Source organism: Arvicola amphibius, chromosome 7 (assembly GCF_903992535.2).
Source record: "Arvicola amphibius chromosome 7, mArvAmp1.2, whole genome shotgun sequence".
NCBI classification, from domain to species: Eukaryota; Metazoa; Chordata; class Mammalia; order Rodentia; family Cricetidae; genus Arvicola; species Arvicola amphibius.
The window spans coordinates 95503164-95529380 of NC_052053.1; the positions used below are offsets into that span (position 1 = coordinate 95503164).

Genomic DNA, 26217 nt, shown 5'->3' on the forward strand with positions numbered 1-26217 from the left:
TCTTAACGACTGTCCCTCAAATGCTGAACACGGACTGCTGTGAGCTGGCATGAGTTTCATGAATGTGGCTGGGGACAGATTTTCAGGGCTTGATTAGAGACCCATTGTGGCCCAAGCTAAATGCTTCTTTGGATAGAGAACCTGGTAACTGTGGGTTGGGTATGGGGTTTGGTTCAACAATTTCCTTATGTGAAAAAAAATTCCAAAAGGAATTAAAGCCAAACTGCACTTTATTGATTTTATGAATCACAAAGCATATGTGTAGTTTGGGAGCTGATGAGTAAAACATATTTGAAATTAGATTCGAACCTCAAGGTTGCTGCAGCTACTGACTTCTGTAAACATCAACATTGCATACTGTTTAGGATCACACCTTTGACCTTCAGGATGTCTTCTAACCTTTTCGGAGTGTATTAGTCCTTAGATAAAGAGATTAATAAAATCTAAGGTGTGAGCCCTAACCTTTTCTCATGAAGTTTTTCTTTTTTTGGATTAATTTAGCCTTAAATTGTCATTTAGTCCTCTCTCTCTCTCTCTCTCTCTCTCTCTCTCTCTCTCTCTCTCTCTCTCTCTCTCTCTCTTTGGGTTTTAGAGACAGGGTTTCTCTATGGAGCCCTGGCTGTCCTGGAACTTGCTCTGTAGAACAGGCTGACCTGGAACTCACAAAGATCTGCCTACTTCTGTCTCCTGAGCGCTGGGATGAAAGGTGTGTGCCTGGCTTCTCTTTCTTATTTCCACCCAGTGAGCTTTCAGCCCTCTTGAGAAGCTGTGAGAATATCATAACAGATGCCGCTCTCGCCTTTCCTCAGATTCACCGTCTATTACCACATTTGTTTCCTCCTCTCTTCTGTTCCGGGGCACATGAGCGAGTGAGCGTGCACACACACAGACACTCAGACCGTTAATACACATCCCCCACAAAGTCTTTCAGTTCTTTTTGGGGTTTTGTCATCATGTCACATAGCCTGCAGGAGATAGCTGGCATGAGATGGGACAGTGATGACAGGTGACCAGGTATGGAGAGGAGAGGAAGTAGCCGCACTGTCTTGTGGGAAGGAGTGATTACTCTCTCCTTATGTGTAGGTCATGGGACACAGTCCTTCAGAGAGGGGTTGATTTCCCCTTTGGGTGCAATCCCACCCTGTTTGCAGGAGGCGTGGAGTCAATACACGTTACCCCTTCCTGTTCTTGGAGTTTTTTTCAAGCCACATACAGAACCCCAAGGCTTGACTTCTTGGCTCATACTGCCCGAGCTGCAGCACACTTGGCGAAACCTCAGTTCTTCTCCATTTACATAGCAAGGGGCTTAAATCAGACCTGCTCTTGAAGGCTTCTTCGCCCTGTACTCATAAACGTCCTGTGGCCCCCATGATGGCCAAAAAAGACCTCACTCCTTTGGGAAACTGTCAGGAGATACTTAAATGTACTTGTGAGTTGAGCCTAGGAAATTTATTGCTGCCTGGGCTGTGGCCAGGACCGCATCTGGTTAATAACACAGATGTTGTTTTTTTTCCCCCCTCATAGGAGCTACAGAGTGCAGAGGTGAGGCTGGGAAGTGGGCTTGGTGAGGCCGAGCCAGGCAGCAAGAACTCTGACCTCTCTGTCTTCCAGAGACTACTGTCCAGAGGCTCCCCAACTCCTGCCCCACAGTTCTTTGAGGTCCACTGCTTTTTCCATTGCTGTTTGTCTTGCTTCCCCCCACACCCTTTTATAGCTAAACTTTGTTCAAGGACCTTGCCACCCCTCCGCTGCCTGTCCCTGGCTGACCTCCAGGCTCGTATCTCAGGACAGCAGCAACCAGAAGATGTTGATGGCACAAGTGACTTTCTTGGTTGGACTTTAAAAAGGCCTTGCTGTCATGGATGGACTGAGGATTATATCCAGAGGGGGTTAGATATTGATACTGTTTTCTAAAGTTTCCCAACAGGGTTTCTACCTAGACCTGGTCACACTTATTTTATGGGTTTAATTTCCATAAGTGGAACTGGAGGAATGTTCTGGTGAAAGATAAGAGAACTTAGGTGTGCCAGGCTTGAGGAAATGGATTGTTGAGACTGGATGACTGGAGATCCATTTACTTCATTCAATAAATATTTATGAGATGCTTGCCTGTATTATGTGCAAGGTCCTTTTACCCAGAAAGTCATTCTCATTCTCATGGTTTGGCCCTTTCGGACAGTTTTTCCCTGTGTAGCTCTGGCTTGTCTTGAATTCACCACGTAGTTCAGGCTAGCCTCAAACTTGGGTGAACTTCCTGTCTCTAGCCTCCAGATTCTGGGATTCTAGCTGTGTTACCATGTCTAGCTTTAGCACGTTTTAAATGTGGGTGGCCATCAATACTAGGTACCTGGCACTGGGCTCTGTGGAATGGAAGTGGCAGAGATGGCAGAATTGTCCCTTCTCTTCTGATAGTCACGGGCTGAGTTATTAGCTCTACCCATTTAATCCTTCTGGAAGATGCACTGTGCTCCCTAGTCACCTGACAGGGGAGGGTGACTGAGAGGGTCTTTATTCAAGGTCAGCAATGACAAGTAAGAGTTCAGATCCCACATTCCCAGCCTCTGTCTGTCCCCAAAGCTGGTTTATGGGCTCACCCCATTTAGTGACGGCTTCTACTGGTCCAAAAGATAAGAACAATATAGTTAGATTATAGTAAGGCTTTGGCTGTGTTGTTCAGCGAGTCTCAGTTGGAGTGACTTTACTCTCAGAGATATTTGGGAGTGACTAAGGTGGTTTTTTGGTTGTTACAAAACAGCGGGGAAGTGCCATTGGTGGGTGACTGGTGGGGGCCAGAGATGCTGTTTACCATCTTCCAGTGCATGGAACAGCTTCTCCCCCTCCCCCAGCCAGGACTGATTTAATTAGGATTATCATTAGTCTTCAAATTATATTATTCTGATTTGGGAGAAGTATATCATCATGAGTTCTTTCGTGTGTGTGTATACATTCATATACGAGATATATGTGTGTACATTGTGTGTGTGGGTTTCTACATGTATGTATGACAGATGTTGATATCAAATATCTTCCTCAATTGCTCTCTACCTGTGGTGGTTTGAATTAGAATGGTTTATAGGTCCAAATATTGGCTTGCTTAGTCCCCAGTTGGTGAACTGTGTGGAAAGATCAGGAGGTGTGCTGCTGGGGTGAGCTTTGGGGTCTCAATAGCCAGGTTCAGGGTTGCTCTCTCTTTTTCTCCCTCTCTGTCTGCCACCTGAGGATCAGGGTGTAAAACTCGTAGCTCCTGCTCCAGTTCCACGTGTGCCCCTGCCATGATGCTCATGGACTAACCTTTTGAAACTGTAAGCCAGGCCTTAATTAGATGCTTTCTTTTTATAAGAGTTGTGTTGGTCATGGTGTTTCTTCACAGCAATAGAACAGTGACTACTGACATTTTCTTATTGTTATTTTAGATAATATGGTTAACATTTATTTAAAAAATATATTAGATAGCCAGGTGGTGGTGGTGGCATGCTTTTAACCCCAGCACTTGGGAGGCAGAGGCAAGTGTATCTCTGAGTTTGAGGCTAGCCAGGTCTAACAGAGGGAGTTCCAGGACAGCCAGGGGCTACACAGGGAAACCCTGTCTTGAAAAAGCAAAAACAAAACTATATATAACATATATATATGTACATATACAGTTATGTACATATATATGTTACATATATTTTAGATATAAAATTTCAAACACATCTACTAGCAGAAACATAAAAAATGAAATTTTTCCCCCATTATGAGTGTAACACATTTATTTAATAAAATTTCTTTATTTTTGAGCATTTTTATATATCTATATAATGTGTTTTGATCAATTCATCCTCCTCACCAGCTCTGAGACAGGATCTCCATGCTGGAACCAGAGCTTATCATATGCAGCTGGAATGGCTATCCAGTGAGCTCTAGGGATCTGCTTCCCCCCAACGCTGAAGTTATAGACACACACCACACCCTGATTTTTTTTAATTTCTTTCATTTTATTTATTTATTCATTTTTAATTGATTTTATTGAGCTCTACATTTTTCTCTGCTCCCCTCCCTGCCTCTCCCCTCCCCTTCAACCCTCTCCCATGGTCCCCATGCTCCCAATTTACTCAGGATATCTTGTATTTTTCTACTTCCCATGTAGATTATATCCATGTTTGTCTCTCTTAGGGTCCTCATTGTTGTCTAGGTTGAGATTGTGATTTGTAGGCTGTCCTTTTTTTTTGCTTTATGTTTAAAAACCACTTATGAGTGAGTACATGTGATACTTGTCTTTCTGTGTCTGAGTTACCTCACTCAGAATAATGTTTTCTAGCTCCATCCATTTTCCTGCTAAATTCAAGCTATCGTTATTTTTTTCTGCTGTGTAGTACTCCATTGTGTAAACGTACCACATTTTCCTTATCCATTCTTCGATCGAGGGGAAGTTAGGTTGTTTCCATGTTCTGGCTATGACAAACAATACTGTTATGAACATAGTTGAGCACATGTCCTTGTGGCACGATTGAGCATCCTTTGGATATACACCCAAAAGTGGTATTACTGGGGTCTTGAGGAAGGTGTTTCCTAATTTTCTGAGATATTGCCACACTGACATCCAAAGGGCCTTTACCAGCTTGCACTCCCACCAGCAATGCAGGAGTGTTCTTTTACCCCACACCTCTCCAAGCTTAAGTTGTCATCAGTGTTTTTTGATCTTGGCCATTCTTACACACACACCTGATTCTTTTACATGAATGCAGTGAATCATCTTTACATCCTCAAACTTTCGTGGTCAAACTTTATTGAGTGAGCCTTCTCTTCAACCCCCTTTCTTTATTTCATCAACATATATTTTTGTTGACATAATTTATATACATACATACATATATATGCAAAGTTCTGTGTGATAACTCAGTAGATGTGTATAACATGTAGTGATCAAAGTTGGTAATTAGCCTTTCTACCCCCTTAAAGAACATTTATCTCTTTGCATTGAGAAATCTCGAACTCTTCTAGCTCTTTAGAAAGTTGTATAATAAGTTTGGGCTGGAGAGAGAACGTGCAGCTCATATAGAGGACCAGGTCCTGTTCCCAGCTCCCACATGACAGCTCAGAGTAACCCCTCAGTAACTCCAGTTCTAGGGGATCTGATGCTCTCTTCTGGCCTTTGTAGGCACCCAGGCGTTAGCATGGTGCATAGACACACACACACACACAAACACACACACACACACACACACACACACAAAATTAAATACTTATAAAATAGAAACCAAAGAAATCTTAACAAATACATTAAAGTGTTTCTTCTTTCTCCTTTTTGCATTTGGATATTCAAGACAGGGTTTTTTCTGTGGTAGACCAGGCTGGCATTGAACTCGGAGATCTACCTGACTCTGCCTCCGAGTGCTGGGATTAAAGGCGGGTGTCCTATTTGCCCCAGGCTGTAGTATGTTTTATTAGTGACTCCTGTTACCTAACTGTCCTTGGGTGCTAGCCTTCAGCCTGCTTATCCTTTTCCCCTCATTTCCTGTCTTGACGTCCAGGGACCACTGTTCCACTCACTGATGACTCAGCTTTTCTAGCTGCCACGTATGAGCAAGAACACGTAGCGTTTGTCTTTCTGTGCTGGGCTCATTTTGCTTAGCTACATATCCTCCACATCTACTGCTTGCTGCAGATGGTCTCTTGTTTAAGGAACAATGGTGTGTTTTGTTTTTTTTTTTTCTGTTAAAAGTTTCTTGGATTGGCGCAATCCAAGCATCTAGGAATTACTTGTTCCAGGATTTCTACAAAGACTGCTTAGTAAGGGTTAAAGAAGGGCAACACCTCGTACTGCAAATGAGGCGACAGGGTGACAAGTTCTCCAGAGAGCGTTTACTGGCTTCTTATTGCCTAGCATTGGCCGAGGCTTAGGAGAGACCAAAGGGAGATTTTGACAGTCTTCAATGTTATGAAACTGAACCAGTGTCAAGGGGGAAACAGGAAGAGCTCAGCAAGGATGGGTAGGGTTAACCACTGCTTGATAACTACACGGCAGACCAAGGGGGTCTTCCTCCTCTCCTCTTCCTCCCCTCCTCTTCCTCCCCTTCCTCCTCCTTTTTCTCTTTGGAAAGAGAGTCTTATGCAGTCCAGGGTGAGTGTGAACTTGCTCTGTAGTTGAGGATGACCTTGAATTTCTGATTCTCCCAACTCTATCTCCCAGGAATGGTTTCACAGGTGTGCACCACGATACTTGGTTTATGTGGTACTGGGCGTCAAATGGGTCTTCATATATATAGGCAAGCAAGCACTACCAACTGAGCTCACTCTTTCTGTCTTCCTTCCTTCCTTCCTTCCTTCCTTTCTTCCTTCCTTCCTTTCTTTCCTTTTTTCTTTCTCTCCCTCTATTTCCCTTTCTCCTTCCCTTTCTTCCTTTCCTCCTCTCTTCCTTTCTTCTTCCTTCCCTTCCTCCGTTCTTCCCTTCTTCCTCTTGCCTACCTTAAAAAAATTTTTTTTTGAGATAAAGTTTCAAATAGGCCAGGCTGGCCTCGAGTTTGTTATGTAGTCGAGTTTGGTCTTGAACTCCTGATGCTCCACTTTCCCTAGTAGCTTATGTGATCTGAGCAGGACATACACATTCCTTCCTCTTTCTTCCTCCTTGGATGAGGCGCCTCGAGCTGGAGTGTGGCAACCATCTCTGGTCCCCTCCTTTCCCTCTTCCCTCTGGTGGACCTTGTCCTGACGACTCTGTTTTGAAAATGTTTCTGGAGCTGGCCTCGTTTCTCCTCATTCCAGAGCCTTCCTCCACCCAGCAGCAGGAATACGCTTGCTCAAATGTAAATCCGAGCACAGCCTACCTCTGCTTATAGGCCTCTGGTGGTTTCCCTCATTACCAGGGAGTGAAGTCCAAGTTTCTGTATCAAGGCATTCTTGGCTCTGCCTGGCCTGCCTTTCCGTCCTTTCCTTCCCCAGCCTTTGCCCTTCAGAGGCACTCACCCCACGGTCTGGATACACGGATGGCTCCTTTCTTTCTAAGCATACGCGGTGAACTGACTAAACTGGTGTCTTTTCCACCTGGCAAAATCAAATTAATTTATTAAGACTTTCAGTGGATTATCTCCGGGGGGTCTCGCCCCGGCCTCTGGAGACAGTCCTTTTCTCTTCTCTGTTGAGCTAGTCTGGGAGCCCTGTGGGGAGGTGGGGACGCATTTACCTGGTTGCTGTCTTGGAGACTCCGTGGTCCGTGCCTCAGCTGGGTGCTTACATGTGGCAGATGCCCATTGTGGTTTGCCGAGCGGACTAGGTCAGAGGCAAATATCTGCCTAGCACTCGTGAGACCCTGCTTTATAATACTATGTAAAAGTTTAGGGTGGGGCTGGCACTGTGGCTCAGTGGGTAAAGATATCCTGCTGTCAAGGCTGATGACTTGAGTTTAATACTTGAGACCCAACAAGGTGGAAGAGATAATTGGCCTTTATTTTATTTATTTTATTATTTTATTTTTTTACTTTTTAGGGAACAGGGTCTCTCTTCTGTAGCTCTGGTGTCCTGGAACTTGCTAGGTAAACCAGGCTGGCCCTCAAACTCATAGAGGTTTGGCCTAAGTGCTGGGAATAAAGTGGTGCACCACCACACCTAGCTGAGAATTGATCCTTAAAAGTTGTCTTTTGACCTTTACATCACACACACACACACACACACACACACACACACACACACCCACCATCACCACCATCACCCCCACCACCATCACCACCACCACCACCACCATCACCACCACACCACCACCCACCAAGTAACAACAACAAAACTTCTTCAGATAATTTGTAAGTTGTAGCACATGCTTATAATCCTAGCACGCTGGAAACAGAGACAGAAATCAGAAATTCAAGGCCATTCTCAACTACAGAAGTGAGTTGGGACCAGCCTGGATTATATGAGTTATAATAGAGAGATGTTTCAGTGTATACTGCTACGCTCAGAAGAACCTGAGCTCGGTTCCCACATCAAGAAAGCTACACAATGTTACAAACGCCTTTACACTCCAGCTCCAGAGGATACAGCACACCTCTTCTGGAGTCCATGGGCAACCTGTGCTCATGTGCACACACACACAGACACACACGTGTACACATTCTTAAAATAATAAAAAATAAAACATCTGATGCAAGATTACCGCCATGTAAGGTGGTTTTTGTCTCTTTTGAACAATCAAAAAAGACTTAAACCGGAGAGGAAAACTTTGCCTCAATGACACAGGAAGCAACAAGACTTGAATTGTTTGAGTGGCCAACCCTCCAGAGGCTCTGGTGATCACAGGTCCTTTCTTTCCCCCAGAACGAGGGGTGAAGGTAGAGAGAGCTGTGGCAGGAGGGGAGGGGCTTGGTTTTCTGATTCCTACCTGCCCCAATCGACCCTCCCAAATGTTACACTTGAGAAAGAGAAAGCAAAAAGATAGAAAGAGCTAATAGGACTCTGTGGCCCTTTGCAAAAACTGTCTATACCCACCTTTGGTAGTATGACTGTATCTTTCTCCCCCAACCCCCTTTTTCTTTTTAGTATTTTGAGAGAGGGTTTCGTGTAGTCCAGGCTGGCCTTGAATACTCAAGTCTCGACCTCTACCTCCCAAGTGCTGGGATTATAGGCATGCACTATTATTCCTTGTTATTTGTGTGTGTGTGTGTGTGTGTGTGTGTGTATGTGTGTATGTTTATGTACGTGTGTATATTCTTTTATGAGCGTGCGTGTGTGGATGTCAGAGAACAACTTTAGGTGTTGTTCGACCTCAGAACCAGTTACCTTGTTTTGTTTAATGAAGTGGGGTCTCATTTGATCTGGGGGTCCCAGATAATGCTAGGAAGGATGGCCAACAAACCTCAGACACTTGCCTGTTCCAGTCTGTCCTGCTCTGAGGTTACAAGTAAGCCACCATGTCTGGCCTTTCCCTCAGGTTCTGGGTATTAAGCAAGGGAAACACTTTAGCCTGAACTGTTTTCCCGGGCTGCCTCTTCCCTCCTCTTCCTCCTCCTCTTTCACCTCTTCCTCCGCCTCCTCCTCCTCCTCCTCATCTTTCTCCTCTTCCTCCTCCTCCTCTTTCTCCTCTTCCTCCTCCTCTTTCTTTTCTTCATCTTCCTCCTCTTTCTCTTCCTCCTCCTCTGCCTCCTCCTCCTCTTTCTTCCTCTTCCTCCTCCTCCTCTTTCTTCTTTTCCTCCTCCTCCTCCTCTCCTCTTTCTCCTTTTCCTCCCCCTCCTCCTCTTCCTCCTCCTCCTATTCCTCCTTCCTCCTCCTCCTCATTCTCCTCCTCCTCCTTTTTTGGGGGGGCTGGGTGTGGAACGTGCGGCCTCACATATGCTAAGCACGTGCGCCACCGCTGGGCTACATGGTCCAGCTCCCAAGAATGGTATCTTGCTCCCAGCGGCACCCCAGGCCACTGAGGACAGGTGTTTTCCTGGTTAACTCTTGCCCTCTGCAGGTGTCTTGTGCACGTGCTAACCGAATGAATGCACTCATTGAGTTAGAATGACATTTGCCTCTTGCTCTGGTTCCTTGGGGCCCCATGTTTCTTATTTTCCTTGACATTTTCTCTGGACAGCTTCACAGTTACCCCACATTTTCTGGATACTGACTCAGAGACATCGAGTCTTTAGACCTGAAATCCCTTGTTGTTCAGACTCCCCCAAGGTTGCCCCAGTGCCTTTAGAAAGAAAGTGTGGGGGCAGAATGCAGAGAGGAAGCCGAAAGGATTAATTGGTTAAATTTATTACATAGGCCGGTGCTGTTGTTTACAGGCCATTAAAAACCATTATCATCTTCCCAGGCTGGGCAGACAGCACTGAGCCGCTTTGATTGCATGTCTTAGAGAGATAAGGAAAATTTATCCCTTGTTTTGACTTCAGAATTTCTTCTTGGTTTATTATCTGACAATTGCGATTCAACTTTCTCTCCAATGTCCCCTGAGCTCAGGCAACTTTTCAAGTTGTTGGCAGGGGAGGTTCAGATTAGAAACCTACAATTTTGGCTGTGGGAATAAGAGAACCTCTGAGATAAATGACCATCCCTAGCCTGCCCCCTCCCTCTCCCTCCCACCTCCATCTGTATTTGTCTCCCATTGCGGAGCTGGTCCTGGACACCCCAGATTCTCATGTAATTTGTGCTTATTGATTTCCAGGCAGGGCAGATGTTTCTCACGATCCCCCGCTAATCCTCCCACCTCCATGACCACATCTGCCTAGCAAAGATGACTTGGAACATAAACACACACACACACACACACACACACACTCACACACAACCCCAGCTCCCTAGTGTTCCTTGAGTACTGTGTGCATTGGTGAAATGGACTATCTTAACTCTGCCAACCTTCAGTCATAGGATATTCAGGGTTTCCCTGGGTGGGCTGGGGCCTGGAAACCTTTACACATTCCAGCCAATTTCTCTCTCTCTCTCTCTCATCTCATCTTCCTCTCTCTCTCCTCTCTCATCGTCTCATCTCTCTCCTACTCCTCTCTCTCTCTCTCTCTCTCTCTCATCTCTCTCTCATCTCTCATCGTCTCTCTTATCTCTCTCTCTCTCTCTCTCTCTGTGTGTGTGTGTGTGTGTGGTATGTTATGTGTGGGTGTCTGAGGAGGCCAGAAGCGGGCACTGGATTCCGTGGAGCTGTAAGTTGAAGGCAGTTGTGAGCTGCCCCATGTGGGTGCTGGGAACTGAACTCATGTCCCCCTGGAAGAGCATTAAGGTATTGTTTTCTTCAGCCCCCTGCCCCCACGTGCCTTCTCGAGGGCTTGACTTTCCAGGGGCCTACAGCTGGTGCTGCTCTGTAGGGGTCTGATGCTCACCCAGAGAGCCTGTTGGCTTTGCTCTTTCTTAGATGGAAAGAGAAGTGCTGAATGATCCTGAGCTTACTCTTAGCCAATCGATTAAAAGCCGTGTGATAGAGAATACCCGAGCTTGGCAGATCACGCTTGAGGAGCAACGACTGAGTGGAAGTGGAATCGGGACAGCTCGCCAACACCAGGCTGCTCATCTGGTCTGAGCATTCCATTCAAGTAGGTTTTTTGTTTGCCTGAGGAAGGGTTTGATGTTGGAAGGGGGGGTTGGACAAAATTTATATATGGGCCACAGAGGGTGGGAGTGGGGTGGCTCAGTGATTAAAAATGCTTTCTAGATAAGCATGAGAACCTGTATTTGGATCCCCAGAACCTATGTAAAATGCTTCATGAAGGAGATTCTTAAGGGTTCCCCCTGACAAGGAAGAGAGGTGTTGAAGGAGATCCAGGGCTGACATGTGGCAAGGGTAACATACTTGTAGTGATATTTCATTTGTATTTTAATAAATAAAGCTTGCCTGAAGATCAGAGAGTAACAACCGCACTGATCAGCCTTCCAGACCAGGCAGTGGTGACACACACCTTTATAGAATCCCATAGCCACACTAGTTTGCCATAGAAATTTGTGGTAGTGGTGCATGCCTTTAATCCCAGCCCTAGAGAGGGATATAAGATGGGAGGAGACAGTTCTCACACACAGTCTCATTCTGAGATTCCTGGGGGCAGAATCACCATTTCAGAGTGAGGTAGAGGTAAGAGTTAGTGTCTGGCTGTTGGCTTTCCGACCTTCAGGTTGAACCCCAATATCTGTCTTTGGGTTTTTATAAATTGTGCTACACATACTGAGACCTGAAAATGTTTTCTCACTCCCTAAGACCAGTCCTGGTGGCCTTTGTTCAAAACCACGTTTTCTCTTCCGTCAGGGTGGCTCCAAAGTCAATCTCAGGCAACACCAAAATCATCCCAGGAATTTTTCCAGGCGTCTGACCCTCAGGCAAGGGCTGAGGGGAAGACATGCCTTTCATCCAGAGCTCGTTAGTGTGACTGGGGCTGGAGTTTACTCTCTTTGAAGGGTTCCTAGGACAAACTCAGGGATGCCTGGACTCGGTGAAAGGAGATAAGCCCCTGCTGCTAGACATCTCAGCTCCCATGAGGCATTTCAATGTCTCCTCTCTAGGCTTCTTTGTTGCCCTGTACAAGAATGACCTCTCCCCAGGCCTTTTCTTCCACTGTGTCCCTTTCTAGAAGGCTCCCTCGCATTTCTTTCTGTCCAAACACATCACAGTGCATCGTCCAGAAGGACTCAGTTTTCCCCCTTGCTGGGAGAAAGCGCAGCTCTCAAAGCATGTTTCCTGCTGGAGGCCTGACCTGGAGCATAGCCTTTTTCTAGTTTTGAAATATGTGCCACTGGGTGGCTGTCCCATGGATAAAGGGAAAAATAGTGCCTCTTACTCAGTTTTACTATAAACAGTACCCAAGGTCTATGGGATTTTAACGTGTATATTAACACGCACACATTCTCTGTCTGTCCTTACTCTCTTACTTTCCCCATGTTCATAAGGCAACTGCTTACTGGCAGTCCAGGGGGAGGAGGGGAAGCAAGAGAGGGATCCTTAATCTTGAGGAGCAGGGAACAGAAGTGCAGAAAAACGCCGCCGGTGAACTGAAGATTCCTATGGCTCCTCATGTCATGCACAGCAGCCCTTATATAACCCTGGGCACAGCTTCCATGTTGCTGCCCGGCCTTATCTCAGTCTCACATTCACGGACTCACCGGCCTGGAGTCTCTCTCTGGATGTTGGGCCAGGCCAGTTTGGGAATGCATAATAAGGTGATGGGGCCGAGACGCATGTCCTTGTCAGTCTGGAGTGAAGGTTCCTTTTCTCCCACTCTCCAGCCATCTATCTTTACCCTCTGGCACTGGGAATAGTCTTGGGAGGCTCACTTCTCTAATCTTTTAGGAGGGAGGGCCCCGAGTCCAGGTTTGCAGGGGCGCCATGGTCATGACACCCGTGGCCACAGGTGAGCAGACATACAGAATGACAGTAGACAGTTGTAACTTTCTCTTCTGGTTTCTGTTGGGAGCCGTTTCACAATCCATAACCCAGTCTATAGCCTTGAACTCTTTATGTAGTTTGGGGTGGATTTGAACATGACAATCCTGCTGCATTTTAGGGACTCACGTTCCAAATCCTGAGATTTTCAGAACAATGCCATCAAGTCTGGCTTCGTTGTCAACTTTGGAGCCCTGGTTGCAGAGAGACTTGTGAGTTTAAAAACCTCCCCTGACCTCTCTTTCCCTCCTAGCTAACTAACTACTCGGATTTTACGTCCTAGTCTTCATGTTTTTGCCTCACTAATAATAGAGGATGAAGAACAGCTGAGGCCTCTGGAGAGAAGCATCTAGCCCGATGAGAGCAAAGGATTCTGGGAAGTTGAGTGAGGCCATAGTGGGGATCTGGCGCTTATGGGTGGACAGGCAGGTGGCAACCTCCATCTTTATCTGTGTTGAGCTTACAGCTGCGGTTCCTGCCCTCCCCCCCGCCTGGGTTTTCCTCCATAGAACTTCAGGACAGTTAGTTATAAAGGTCACAGCTCACTTTTGCAGACATACATGGTGAAGACTGAAGAGTTTCCATTCTGTAGACAGAAGCTGAGCTACACACTAGCATTAACCCCCCTCCCCCATTCCTCTGGGCGGCTTACATTCTTTCCTGCTCCTCCTTCTGCGTGTTCCCTGATCATGGAGGAAGTGATATAGATGTCCCGTTTTGTGACTGGTTACTCAACAGCTGTTTATTCTCAGGACTTTTGACCAGTTATGCATCTCTAGATCCATCAATGACCACTGGCAGAGACAGTCTTCTCTGACCCAGATGGGACAGCGGCACTCTGTGATGGGCAAGTTGTGTTTATTTAGCAAAACAGAGCAGTAGCTGCCCCTCTACAACCAGCCTATCATCTCCCCGGCCACAGGCTTTTGACTGGGTCTGTGCTACCAGATAGGATTTTTTCCCCCTGTGAATTGGGTATCAATGCCACCACAAACATTGTTCACCTCTGTGGCAGGGCTTGCCACTGCCGTGCCGTTGGCTCATCATGCCTGGCCAACCAGGATTTGCACACAGAATCCGTCACCGAGTAGAATTGTTTTTCTGTATACCTGTGGCACTCTGAGAGCTAGCCAGGAGGAAGGAAGCTTCCAGCCCATGTCTAGTCCTGGGTTCTTTATGTCCTGTAAGCAAGGCCTGTAGTGTCCTTAGGTAATAGGGCCTTACCTGCTAGTTCTGGTGTAGAGCCAACAGCACTGATAATATCCTGTATTGTTTTTGGGGGTCTCAGGGACCTCCCTGATCAAGGGATAGCGGGATATTCCACCCCTGGTATTGGGGTTATGTTTTTAATAACCTGTGGCTTCTGAGAGTAGCTCTATCCACCCATGTATGATCAAAACACTTAAACACACACACACACACACACACACACACACACACACCCCACACAACAAAACCAACTGACCAAACTTTTTGATTAGTGTTTCAAATATCAGATTTCTTTATGGCTTTTCCATGCAGTGTTGGTTTTACCCCCCCCCCCCTTCTCTCTTATCTCTCTGCCTAGAGTTGTCTGATTTCATTTTTTTTTCTGTGATGCCCTAGGGCTATAGGTTTTACTTAGTTAATTTTCCCAAGCGTTCTGCACTGTGTCATATGCATTTCATTTTTATTATAAAGGGTTGCATGAGGCCATTTTCACTCAAGCACACAGTGTACTGTGAGCTATCACACGACCCATACTACCCCTTCCTCTTTCTCCCCCTCCCCATTATGTACCTTCTTTTCTCTTTATTCAATAGTATGTCTCAGATTATTCTAGCAAGAGGTATGTACCCCCACCCCCTTTTATAGTACTGAGGTTTTGAATCCAGGATTTTGGATATGCAGGGTAGATAAGGACTCTGTGAGCTATATTCCCAACCTGCATATTCTACTTGAAAACATGGTTATTTCAGTGTAGATATGTAATATATTCAATCTCGCCTCTCTTGATAGAGTATTTAGATTGTTGCTTCAATGAATAAAATTGAATACGCTTTAACCCATAAGTGTTTCATGTATGTAATAGGTTTTATCCATTCATGCGAAGGTCATCCGGATTTCTCATTTATTCCCAAGTTTATTTGTATATATGAGCTGAGGGAATTAAAAATAGCTGTTATTTCTTATCTCGACAAATATTGATCTCTTAGTATTTTCCTGATGGTTTATTTTAGATCATACACTTTTTTTAACTGAAAAAAAATTAAATTTCAGTGTATGGGTGTTGTTTTGTTCCTGCATACCACAGGAGTACACCTGCTGTCCATGGTAGGCCAGCAGAGACATCTGGTCCCCTGGGACTGAGAGTTTTGGCTCCTATGTGGGGTGTCAGGAATTGAACCGGGGTCCTCTCAAAGAGCAGCCGGTGCTCTTAAACTGCTGAGCCATCTCTCCAACCCTCTAAATAATTTCTCGTTGGTATCCACTGAGTCAGTAACAAAAAGCTTTTTGTTTCTGCTGCATGTCTCCTCTCACATTAGGTGTCCTTTTTCAACTCCTCTCTACCTTGAGATAGTCTCTCACGGATCCTGGAGCCGGTTGAGTTAGCTTGAGTGGCTGGCCAGTGAGCCCCCAGGGATCTTCCTGTCTCTAGCTCAGGGATTACAAGTGCTTCTGAGCACATATGGCTTCTACATAGGTGCTAGAGAAAGGAACGTGGGTCTCCATGCTCAGACAGCAACACTCACTGAACCATTCTGCTGGCCCTGTATACCTGCTTTCGATTGTGATCATTCTTAGCCTAGTTTCCTAGAAATGGGTTAATGACTCTACAAACTTTATATTATTAATTTTCTGTTGCTGTGATCAGCAACATGACCAAGGCAATTTACAGAAGCCAGATTGTCTTCTGGGCTTGCAGAGTGGTGAGCTCCCTCGTGGCAGGGATGGCATTGCAGCAGGCTGTCCACACAGTGACAGGAGCAGGAAGCTGAGCGGTCACAGTACAGCTGCAGCACAAGCAGAGAAGGCAAACTGGAAAAAAAGGCAAAGCGGAAACTTTCCAAGGGCCACCTCCAGTGACGTACTTCCTCCACAAGGTCACACCTTCCCTACCTTCCCAAACAGTGCCCACCAACTGGACACCATGCGTTCAAATATCTGCACCTCTGAGGGACATTTCTCATTCAAATCGCCACAGTTGTTAAGCTCTGAACCTTATTGCTGAATTGTAGTCTGTCTAGAAATGTAACACTTTATTTATTCAGCATGACTGAGTAGCCACCTCTCCCTCTGACACGAGCATTATCACTAAAACAGAAGCAAAGGTGTGCTAATGTAGTATGTGAAATATGGTGGTTTATTGTGTTAGTTTTTAAGTTAGCTATTATGGTTGTTTCTACAATTTTTTTTAATTCTTATGTTTATTCATCTCCACTGCCCCGCCCGCCTCTCATCTCTCTCTCTCTCCCTCTCTCTCTCTCCCTCTCTCTCCCCCCTCGCTCTTTCCTCTCTCTCTCTGTGTATATGTGTGCGCGCGTGTGCACATATGTACATGCTAAAGTCAAAGGACAGTTTGCAGGAGTCTGGCTCTGGCAGTGTGGACTCCGAAGTTTAATTAAACTCAGGTGGTCAGGCTTGGCGGCAAATGCCTTTATTGCTGAACCATCTCACTGGTCCTCTTTTCCTTGCTTATCCTTATCTAGTTCTTGTGGCTTTTCTGCATTGTTTGGTTATTTATTTACTAAGGTTTCAATGCTCTTCCTGCTGGCTTCCAAAGACCTTTCTATAGTAAAGATATAGACATCTGTCATACCTGTACAAGGGCCATGCGAATCATGCATCGTTCCAGTTTTAGTTTATGTGCTGCCAAAATGAGCACCTTTTCCCCTCTTTTATTCTAGAAAAGGTCTCGTGAAGTCTAGGCTAGCTTTGACATAGTGGATGTAGCCAATGACAGCCTTGAGCTTCTGATCCTCCCATCTCTACCTTCTGAGTTCTGGGATTCCAGATGTGCACTGCTGTGCCTGGCCTCATCAAAGGTTTTAAGTTAATATCACACTACACTATTACAGTTCACAACAACAGAGTGGAATTAGCCCATGTATCCTAGGAGTTTGAAATATGTGTATATCTGTATTTCCTGTGTAGCCACGACAGGAGACTCTAGAATCCTAAGCTGTGTTTCCTGTGTGGCTACAACAGGAGACTCTAGATCCTAAGCTGTGTTTCCTCTGTGGCTACGACAGGAGACTCCAGAATCCTAAAACCTTTCTGGCCCCTCTTCGCAGTCAGCCGCACCTCCGTCCTTAGGCAAACCACTTGAGTTTCTTTGTCACCACCCTAGATGAGTTTCTCTGGATCTAAAATTGGAATAAAACAAAATCATATACCAAGTATCCTTTCAACTCTAGCTCATTTCACCTGGCCTCTCTCTCTCTAAGACTCGCATTTCTTGTTATATATTAGTACCTCGTTTTATGGCTGGGAGCAGCCCATTAGTTAGTGTAACACACTGACCGTTTGTTAATCCACTCACCGCGATTTTTATAAATTCTTCAGTTAACAGGTAGCTGAGTTTTCCAGTTTTGGAATAGTGGTGATTTATGTTGGGGACAGCGTCTATGGGAGTTTTTTTCAATAGAGTTCTTTCCCTCTCACTGTGGGGATGAAGTCTTGGAGTGAAACTTCCAGGCATGTGACCGGTACATTATCTTAGGGTTTCCCTTGCTGTGAAGAGACACCATGACCATGACAACTCTTTTTTTTTTTTTTGGTTTTTCGAGACAGGGTTTCTCTGTAGCTTGGAGCCTGTCCTGGAACTAGCTTTTGTAGACCAGGCTGGTCTCAAACTCACAGAGATCCGCCTGCCTCTGCCTCCCGAGTGCTGGGATTAAAGGCGTGCGCCACCGCCGCCCGGCCCATGACAACTCTTATAGAGAAAACATTTAATTGGGGTGGTTCACCTACAGTTTCAGGGGTTCAGAGCCACTAGAGCTGGAGTGACAAGCAGTTGTGAGCCATCCAGAGTGGCTGCTGGGAACCTACTTCTTGTCCTGGAGAAAGGCAGCAAACACTTTTGACCGCTGAGCAATCCCTCCAACTGCCAGTTTCTCTCCAACTACTATAGCTTTGCCCAAAGTGGTTGCAGCACTTTGCAGTGCCATGAGTACTGTGCGCTGTGGTTGGTACACATCCTTACCGGGTGCTGACACTATCAGTCTTTCTAATTCTAATCTACTCGGGGCAAATGGTATCTTATTTCAGTTTTGACCTTGTACCTCCCTGACTCCTAATTGGCGCTAAGTATGTTCATAGTGCTTATTGGTCGTGTATCTCAAGGGAGGAGCACTTGTTCTGGGTTCCATCTCCTTACTAATTAAAAAAAAAACAGAATAAAGGCAGTTAAACCTTGTTAATTGCATAATATAATTAATTATATTCGTACCATTGTATAATCATTACCCCTCTTTGTAACAGTGCCTTTGAAATAGCAGAATTTAAAAATGTTGATGAATTCCACTGAGGGGTGGTGGCGCACACCTTTAATCCAGTACTCAGGAGGCAGAGGCAGGCAGATCTCTGTGAGTTCAAGGCCACCCTGGTCTACAAGAGCTAGTTCCAGGACAGGCTCCAAGCTACAGGGAAACCCTGTCTTGAAAAAGAGCTGTCTTTTTTATGAATTCCAAATTAAGTTTTATTTTTTACTTATGGTTTTTACTTTTTGCGTCATAAGACATTTGAGTATACCAATGTCCTGAAGACTTCCCACAGTGCCCTTTCCCCGGAAGTCTTAGAATCTTTGTGTTTACTGTGGTGCTAGAGTCCATGTTGATTACATTGCGGGTGTGGCATGGAGTACAGGCTGAGCTTCGCTTCTTATCGCATCTTTATTTCTTTGGTTATTTTGTGTGTGTTTCCACACCAGGCCCGGGTGTGATCACGGTGCTGTTTGTAAGTAGGATTGCTTTGCTCCCCTAAGTGGCTCTGGAGGATGGGAATCAGGCTGCCAGGCTTGGGGGAAAGCACCTTTTCTCACTGAGCCATTTTCCAGTCCTAAGGTTTATATTTCAATATGGGGATCTGATTAAAATAAGGTCCAGCAAGTTGGCTCAGGGGGAGAATAGAGCTTGCTGCCAAGTCTGATGACCTAGGTTTGATCCCCAAACCTAGTATAGATCTGATTAGTAGCCAAGTAGAGAACCGATCTGTGAAGGTTGTCCTCTGAACTCTACCCATGTGAGTGCCCTGGAATGTACAAACACACAAATAAATGTAAAATAAAAATTAAGTATAAAAAAAGTAAGTACAGATTAGCCATTAGTCATTATTAACCTCTGATTTATTCTGTTGTAGATTAGAAATTATAACCCTCTCAGGGATCAAGTAGATACTTGTTGTACAACCCATTGGGATTCTTACACATGCTAGGGCAAGCACCTACTACCTAGCTATATCCTCACCTATATCTGATAGACTTAAACCACTTAATTCCTTGATTCACCTGGATGACGTTTATGCTTATGTAATAATTGTGCTTGACATAACTGAATAGGAGGAAAGAGAAATGTGGATGTAGTCTGTGCATAAGGGTGTGAAAAGGGTCTAGCTATTAAGAAATGGGGGCCAGGACTGGGTACATAGCTCTGCTAGTAACGTGCTCAAGCAAGAGAACCCAAGTTCAATACCTAACACCTATATAAAAAGGTGTTATGTGCTTGTAATCCAAGGCCCTTGGAAGCTGGAGGCAGGAGCATCCCAGAGACCAGCCTAGCTTAAATGCTGGTCCCAGGTCTCATCAAGAGGACTTGTGAGAGAAAGCAAGGTGGATGCCCTCCAAGGACGGACACTGGAGGTTGGCTTATAGTCTCTGCATTTCTACATACACAAACGCAGGCACTCCTGCACACACATGAGCATGTACACCTGCACCCCTTAAGACAAAGAAATGGGGGCCCCTTGGCTTGTGTGGGATGGAGGTGTCATGGGGGAGGAGCTACAGAGCTTGGCTATCCAGCATAGAGGACCCCTACATTTGTCCTGTGGGTGTTGTGAGGCCTGATAGGGGACTGGAATGTCCCATAGCCTCACATGTTACTGCATCATGGCTGGTCTGATTGGGGAGACATCAAAGGGATGAGGGCTGACAGTGGGTGCTTAGCACTCTGTCGCCTTGAAGAGGGACTGATTGCTGAAAGAGTGAAGATGGGCTGTGGGGGTGGTGATGTGGGAGAATGCCTGATTTCAGAATAGGTAAAGCTGGAGGGAGGCATTCAAAGATTTGACCTTGAGATCCAAGTCGGAATGTTGGGGAGGCTATCTCGGCTTTAACCAGAGCTAAAGATAGCAGGGGGAGAGGCTTTCTCAGGGATGGAGCTTAGGGGGAAGGAAAGTCATTTGCTTTTGGAGAATATCTGTGATGTTGCTTGGGAGGATAATCAGAACTGATTCTGCTTTTTGGCTAAAGCATTTTAAAGTCTGCAAAGTGCTTGTGCACGCGACTTCCCTCTTTTTAAATGTGCGTTTATTTATGTGTCCATCACTTGCATGTGGCTTCCTATGCATGGAAAGGATGGCTTCCTATCAGATGATAGGAACTGGAGTTACAGGTGGCAGTGAGCTGCCTTGACTGATGTGGGTGCTGGAATCTAAACTGGAGTTCTGGGGAAGAGTAGCACGTGTCCTTTGTTGTTGTTTTGAGACAGAGTCTCTTTATGTAGCCCTAACTGTCCTGGAACTCACTATGGCTGCCCTTGAACTCAGAGATCTGTCTGCCTCTGCTTCCCCAGTGCTGGGACTAAAGGCGTGCGCTACACTCATCTGCAGCAAATGCTCTTAGCCACTGAGCCTCCTCTCCAGCCCCAGGTTTTTTTCTCTCTCATTTATCCCTGGTGTGGTAGGCAGGGCGGGGTTCCATGTTTTCCTTCTCGCAGATGAGGAAGGAAGGCTCTGTCATGCCTAGGAGATGGCTTAGGGTCTTTTCTCTAAGATGATTGGCACTTGTGGTGTCAGTAGGATGGGCTGGGGTGAGATTCTGATGGGCTTCTACCCCTTCGCTGTGTCAGAAGCTACCTTGCTTTTCTTGTCTGTTTGACAGGGCTGATATCTGCACCATCAGCCCCGACGGTGGGGAGGCCAAATAAAACAACCTAAGTGAACAGATTCTGGCGAATACAAAGCAGGGTGCAAGCGTCAGTCCTTTAAAGGTTATGCTCTCTTTGTACTGTGACTGGGGGTCAGCTGGCCACTGGGTGGGGAGATGGGGAAATCCAGGGTCACGCTGATCCGGGTTTACACTGGTGCTGTACACAGGAGCAAGGGCATGCCCTATGGAGTGGGGTGGAATGCTGGGCTCTGGGACATGGTGGTGCTGCCCACATGCGGCGCTGAGGCTTCCAAGTTGTCAGGGAAGCCAAGGGCTCACTTGTACCAGAAAAACTGTGTTTCAATTCAGAGGCCTTGAGACTGCATATGATTTATTATATCATGGACATTCTGTGTGACACTTGATTCCCTTGAATCTTATTTTTATTCTTCTTGTTTGGTTGTTTATCTTTTCTTTGTGTGTGTGTGTGTGTGTGTGTGTGTGTGCAAGTGCACGTGAGCATACGTGAACTGTGGATAGAGGCCAGAGGTGTCTTGCTTTTCTGCATTTTTTAAAAAAGACAAGCACTTTGAAGATGGAGGTCCCCAATTTCGCTAGACTGCCTGACCAGGGGTCCTCTGCCTCTGTCTTCACTGTATGGGAGTTACAGACACGTTGTGCCATGCCTGGCTTTTTCTGTGGCTGCCAGGGACACAAACTCGTATGTGTATGTTTGTCCAGCAGGGTCCTTAACCACTTAGTCATCTCCCTAGCCCGCCTTTTGTTTTCTGAACAGTGCTGGGATTCAAATCCAGGCCCTAGGGCACGCTAGACAGGTGCTCTACCACTGAGCTATGTTCCCACCTATGCTTACCTTTGAAATGTTATTGCATACCCTGGAAATATAGAACGACTTGTGAGTTCCCACAGCCTGGCGTGCTCCTGTGCTTTCGATCCAACACCTATTCCTTACAGCATAAGTTAAAAGAGAGTGGGAGAGATTGGAAGACACAGCATTGGTATTCGGAGAGAGGGGCCATGGACCCCCTGGAGTTATTCCAGATAAGGAGGCAGATTTTCTCAATCCTCTCACATAACTAGACAACTGAGCCCAGTACAGAGAGACTGACTTTGGCCATGCGACCTGCAGATGAGTCATTTGTGTTAAGCCATGTTGTTTGTGGTTATTTGTTACAGCAACAAAAAGAAACTAATAAAGTGGACTTACGATTCACTACGATTATCGCATGCACGGATGCCTTCTACTGCATGGCTGTACCATAACATGCCTGTCCATTCATTATCGGATGAGTGTTTGGTTTGCTTCCAAGTTTGAGCTATTACGAATGAAGCTGCTATGAACGTTCATATATAGGTCTTTGTGTGGACATATGTTTTCATGTCTCTTGAACGTTTGCCCAAATGCCTATGCGTGGGATTGCTGGGTCACAAGAGCTTATTTAGCTTAAGAAGATGATGCCAGCATGCTTTCCAAAGTGGCTGTGGCATCTAGAGTCTCTACCAGCCGCTGTGAGAGCTATAGTTACACTGTATCCTAGCCAGTGCTCAGCATTGTCAGTCTTTTTAATTTTAGCCATTATAATAGATGTTTAATGCTATCTCATTGTGATTTTAATTGCATTTCCCTGATGACTAATGATGTTGAACATTTTTTCCCATGCTTTTTGGCCATCTGTAGCTCATCTTTTATGCAATGTCTGTTCAGTTCTTTTGTCTATTAAAAATTGGGCCATTTGACTTATTATTAAATTTTAGGAGTTCTTTATATATTCTGACTAGACATCCGTTATTGGATATGCCTTCTGCAAATATTTCCTTGCCGTCTGTGGCTTGTGTTTTATTTTGATGCTCGTGCCTTCCAGAGAGCAGCTGTTTTAAATATTGATGAAAGCACATCCCAACACAGTGGGATGCCCAAGTTAAGACATTTTTGTTTAACCTAAGGTGAACAGAATTTTCTTCCAATTTTTCTTCTAGAACTTTTATAGATTTTGTGCTTACATTTAGCTCTCTGGCCCAGTTTAATTCTTCTGCATAGAATGAGGTAAGGGTTAAGGTTTATAAAATTAAAAAATATTGAGATGTCTAGCTGGTTTGGAATCAGGATAATCCTGACCTCACAGTTAGCATGGTGCTCAGTATTGTGGGAAATATACTGGCAAAATCTGATCTGTGATAGAAAAATTTTTCCTTTCCCATTTTCTTTATTATTCTTTCTTGGAAACAGGGTCTGTGTAGCCCAGACTGGCCTTGAACTCATGATACTCCTGCTTCAGCTTCCTAAATGCTGGGATTACAGGTGTGTGTCACCATTCTAGGCCCCTGTTGGAAGTCACCCTCTCCAAATGGGACAGAGGCAGATTTCAATGAGTTTGTGTGACATACCGATGAGCTGCTTTGGGCTTTCAAAGAAGGGACAAGTCACGTGAAATCTAAATGAAGGAGGTGACCCTGGAGAGGCTTTTTTGGGACTGCAAAGACACAGCACTGGGTCACCATTTCTCCTGGGAAGAAGACGTGGCTGACGCCCTCCTGGAATTGTAAAGCGAAGTGGTCTTACTAAAAAGTGACGTCTGGCCCAGTGATTTCAAGCAGGTGTGGGAGGAGGAATGAGTTGGGTGGGCAGCTATGGGTTCCCTGGGTTGGAGGAGAGTCTATCAACTCATCACTAGGGGCTGTGCGCATGCCTTTGTCTTGCCAGTCTCAACAACTCTGAGCCATACTCCCCTGCAATGAATATGGTGCTGAGAAGAGGAAGGAAGGAAGGAAGGAAGGAAGGAAGGAAGGAAGGAAAGAAGGGAGGGAGGGAGGGATGGAGGGAAGAAGGAAGGAAGGAAGGATGGAAGGAAGGAAGGATGGAGTGAAGGATGGAAGGAAGGAAGGAAGGAAGGAAGGGAGGAAGGAAGGATGGAAGGAAGGAAGGAAAGAAGGAAGGAAGGGAGGAAGGGAGAAAAGAAGAGAGAAAGGGAGGGAGGGAAGGGGGAAGGAAGGGGGGGGGAGGGAGGGAGGAAGGAAGGAAGGAAGGAAGGGAGGGAGGAAAGAAGAATGGAAGGAAGGAAGGAAGGATGGAAGGAAGGAAGGAAGGACGGACTGAAGGAAGGAAGGAGAGGGAGCAGCCTCAGTGGAGCACTCCCTTACCCCCTAGCTATGTGCCCAGCATTCAGCCTATATCATCTCATCCTGATAGCCCCACTGCACAAGAGCAGCTTGGCCCTTCCCATGCTTGCAGACTCAAAAGGATAAGTGCAAGTTACCGTGTTGAGTCCGAGGTCTCCGCTCCTGGCTCCATGTGGCTCTGGTGTACCATATTCCTCCAGCTGCCTCTCAGAGGATGACTGGCACTGTATGGAAAGCAGAGGAGGGTCGGGTCTGGCTGGGTGTTTGTGGGTTTGCTCCGACTTACCCGAAGTGCTCTCTGTGCTGCTGGCTGGGAAGTGGCTGGCTGGCTGCGTGGCTGGGGTTTGCAAAGAGTCTGAAGATCCTTCTGCCAGAGGGGCTTTGAAAGTTGCAGCTCCCAGTAGCATCTATCAGCTGGGATTGTCCTTTCTTCTCCTCCAGATTGAATCCTGCCTGTCAGGGTTTTAGTGGCTTATCTGTTCCCAGGATGACCCTACGCCTTCCTAACCTGTGCAGCCTCACCTGTCACTCCCTCCACTTCTTGTCACACATTGGTTCTGGAAAGGACCCTTCAGCAATCCTACCATTTGACCCTGTTATCTGCTTCCTCACTCCCAAATTCCTTTGGTTTTCTCTAAAGAGGTGTGAGTTTACTAGGGATGAAAGCAGACTGGGATTTTGTGTGACTTCAGATTCGTGTGTGTGTGTGTGTGTGTGTGTGTGTGTGTGTGTGTCTGCTCCTCTCTCCATGGCATGGCATTCAGGATGGTGCAAGTTCCCATTGTCACTCCTTCTCCTCCAGGACCCCTGTGGGATAAGGACTCTTGCCTGTCTGCCTCTGAATATGCTTTGTTTGGTCATCATGGTCTTGTCCCCCGCCAACTCAGAAAACCTGAGCCAGGGCCAAGCCTGGCTGCTTGGTCTCCTGGACAGCATTGCATGCTGCTTTGCGTCAGCAGAAAACGTATCCCCTGCCAGTCACATTCTAGAGCACCCTGTCCCTGCAGCCCTGGCCTGTGAGGCCTCTGGGCCAAGTCCCACTTGCCAGGCTGTTTGATCTCTCTGCCCACATACCTGGTGCTTCAGGAATCCCGAAATATGGCGTGGTGGCTTCATGACCTCAGGCGAGGTGCTTGAAGTTGGGTTTCCATGCCTGTTCCTCCCTGCTGGGGTTACCAGGGGTGTCATCTCTAAGCTCCTCCCAGCTCCCAAAATACCAGCCCTACCTCTCAGTACTGCCAGAAAGTGCTTAGCACATTAGCGGGTTTAGCCACTGCCACGGTGACAGGCACTTAGGAGGCTGCGGCAGCACAGAGATTTCATCGTGAATTCCTTCCAGTGCCTCACTATTTTGACAACACAGGGCAGCACGGTTACCAGGAACCTACCCTGTCTGTGAGTTAGGAGGGTGGGGTGGGGGTGATGAGAGAAACAGCAAACAAGGGATCCTGAGAGGGGGAGACCGCACCTGCCTCTCGTTTTGCTGTGACTGCATCTGTCTTTAGCAGGCCTGGCTGGCAGACCTCTCTTTGGCCTTCTGGAGCTCACTCGGAACAGGTCTTGGATCCTGACAACTTTCTTTTTCCAGAGTGGCCTCAGCTCAGCGGCTTCTCTTGCAAGGGAGACAAGAGACTCCTAGTCCTGCCAAGGAGGCAGCCAGGCAGGCTGAGAGAAAGTCTCACCCAGCAGCCCTGTGTTCTGAAGCCCCAGCCCTTGCTCCTTCTCTGCCACCTCAGGCTGCGGGCCCCGAAGCACATCTCCAGCTCTCTAAAACCCGCGGTTCTCATCTGCAGGCCAGAATAACTTGGCCAGCTCTACCTACGTCCGTGTAAGGCTTGTCATCTGCAAGAGACAGTGGACGTGGGCGTGTTTCGAAAGGGTGAGGTGAAGCCTCTGTGAGCTCCTGAAGGGAGGACACTGTGTCTTATCTGCTGTGAATTCCTCCATGATGTCCAGTCTGTGGGATATAAAGGAAAATATGATGGCTTTCTAGAAGCTGCCGGTGTCCTCCCCGGATGAGTATGGTGAGACAGGAAGGCTCATGATGTATTGGTGTGCGAGGGCTGCTGTAATGAACAGCACAGACTACCAGAAAGCCTAAACATCGGGAACGTAGTCTGATACATGGAGGAGGCGGAAGTCCATGACCAGTGTCAGCTGCGTGGGCCCCTGCTGTGGACTTTGA

At 46.4% G+C, this 26217-nt stretch overlaps 1 protein-coding gene across 7 annotated transcripts in view; it reads left to right on the forward strand.

The window, feature by feature from the left end:
* Dpf3 (double PHD fingers 3) overlaps positions 1 to 26217 on the forward strand; it is a 279713-nt gene that overhangs the window by 63901 nt on the left and 189595 nt on the right. Inside the window, exons 1-2 of one of the 7 annotated variants that reach the window (XM_038336421.1) lie at positions 25141 to 25427; positions 25541 to 26056. The exons of 4 other annotated variants lie outside the window; for them this stretch is intronic. The gene's annotated coding sequence lies outside the window, so the exon portion shown is untranslated. 2 more of the 7 variants (XM_038336422.1, XM_042055435.1) reach the window with 2 other exon arrangements.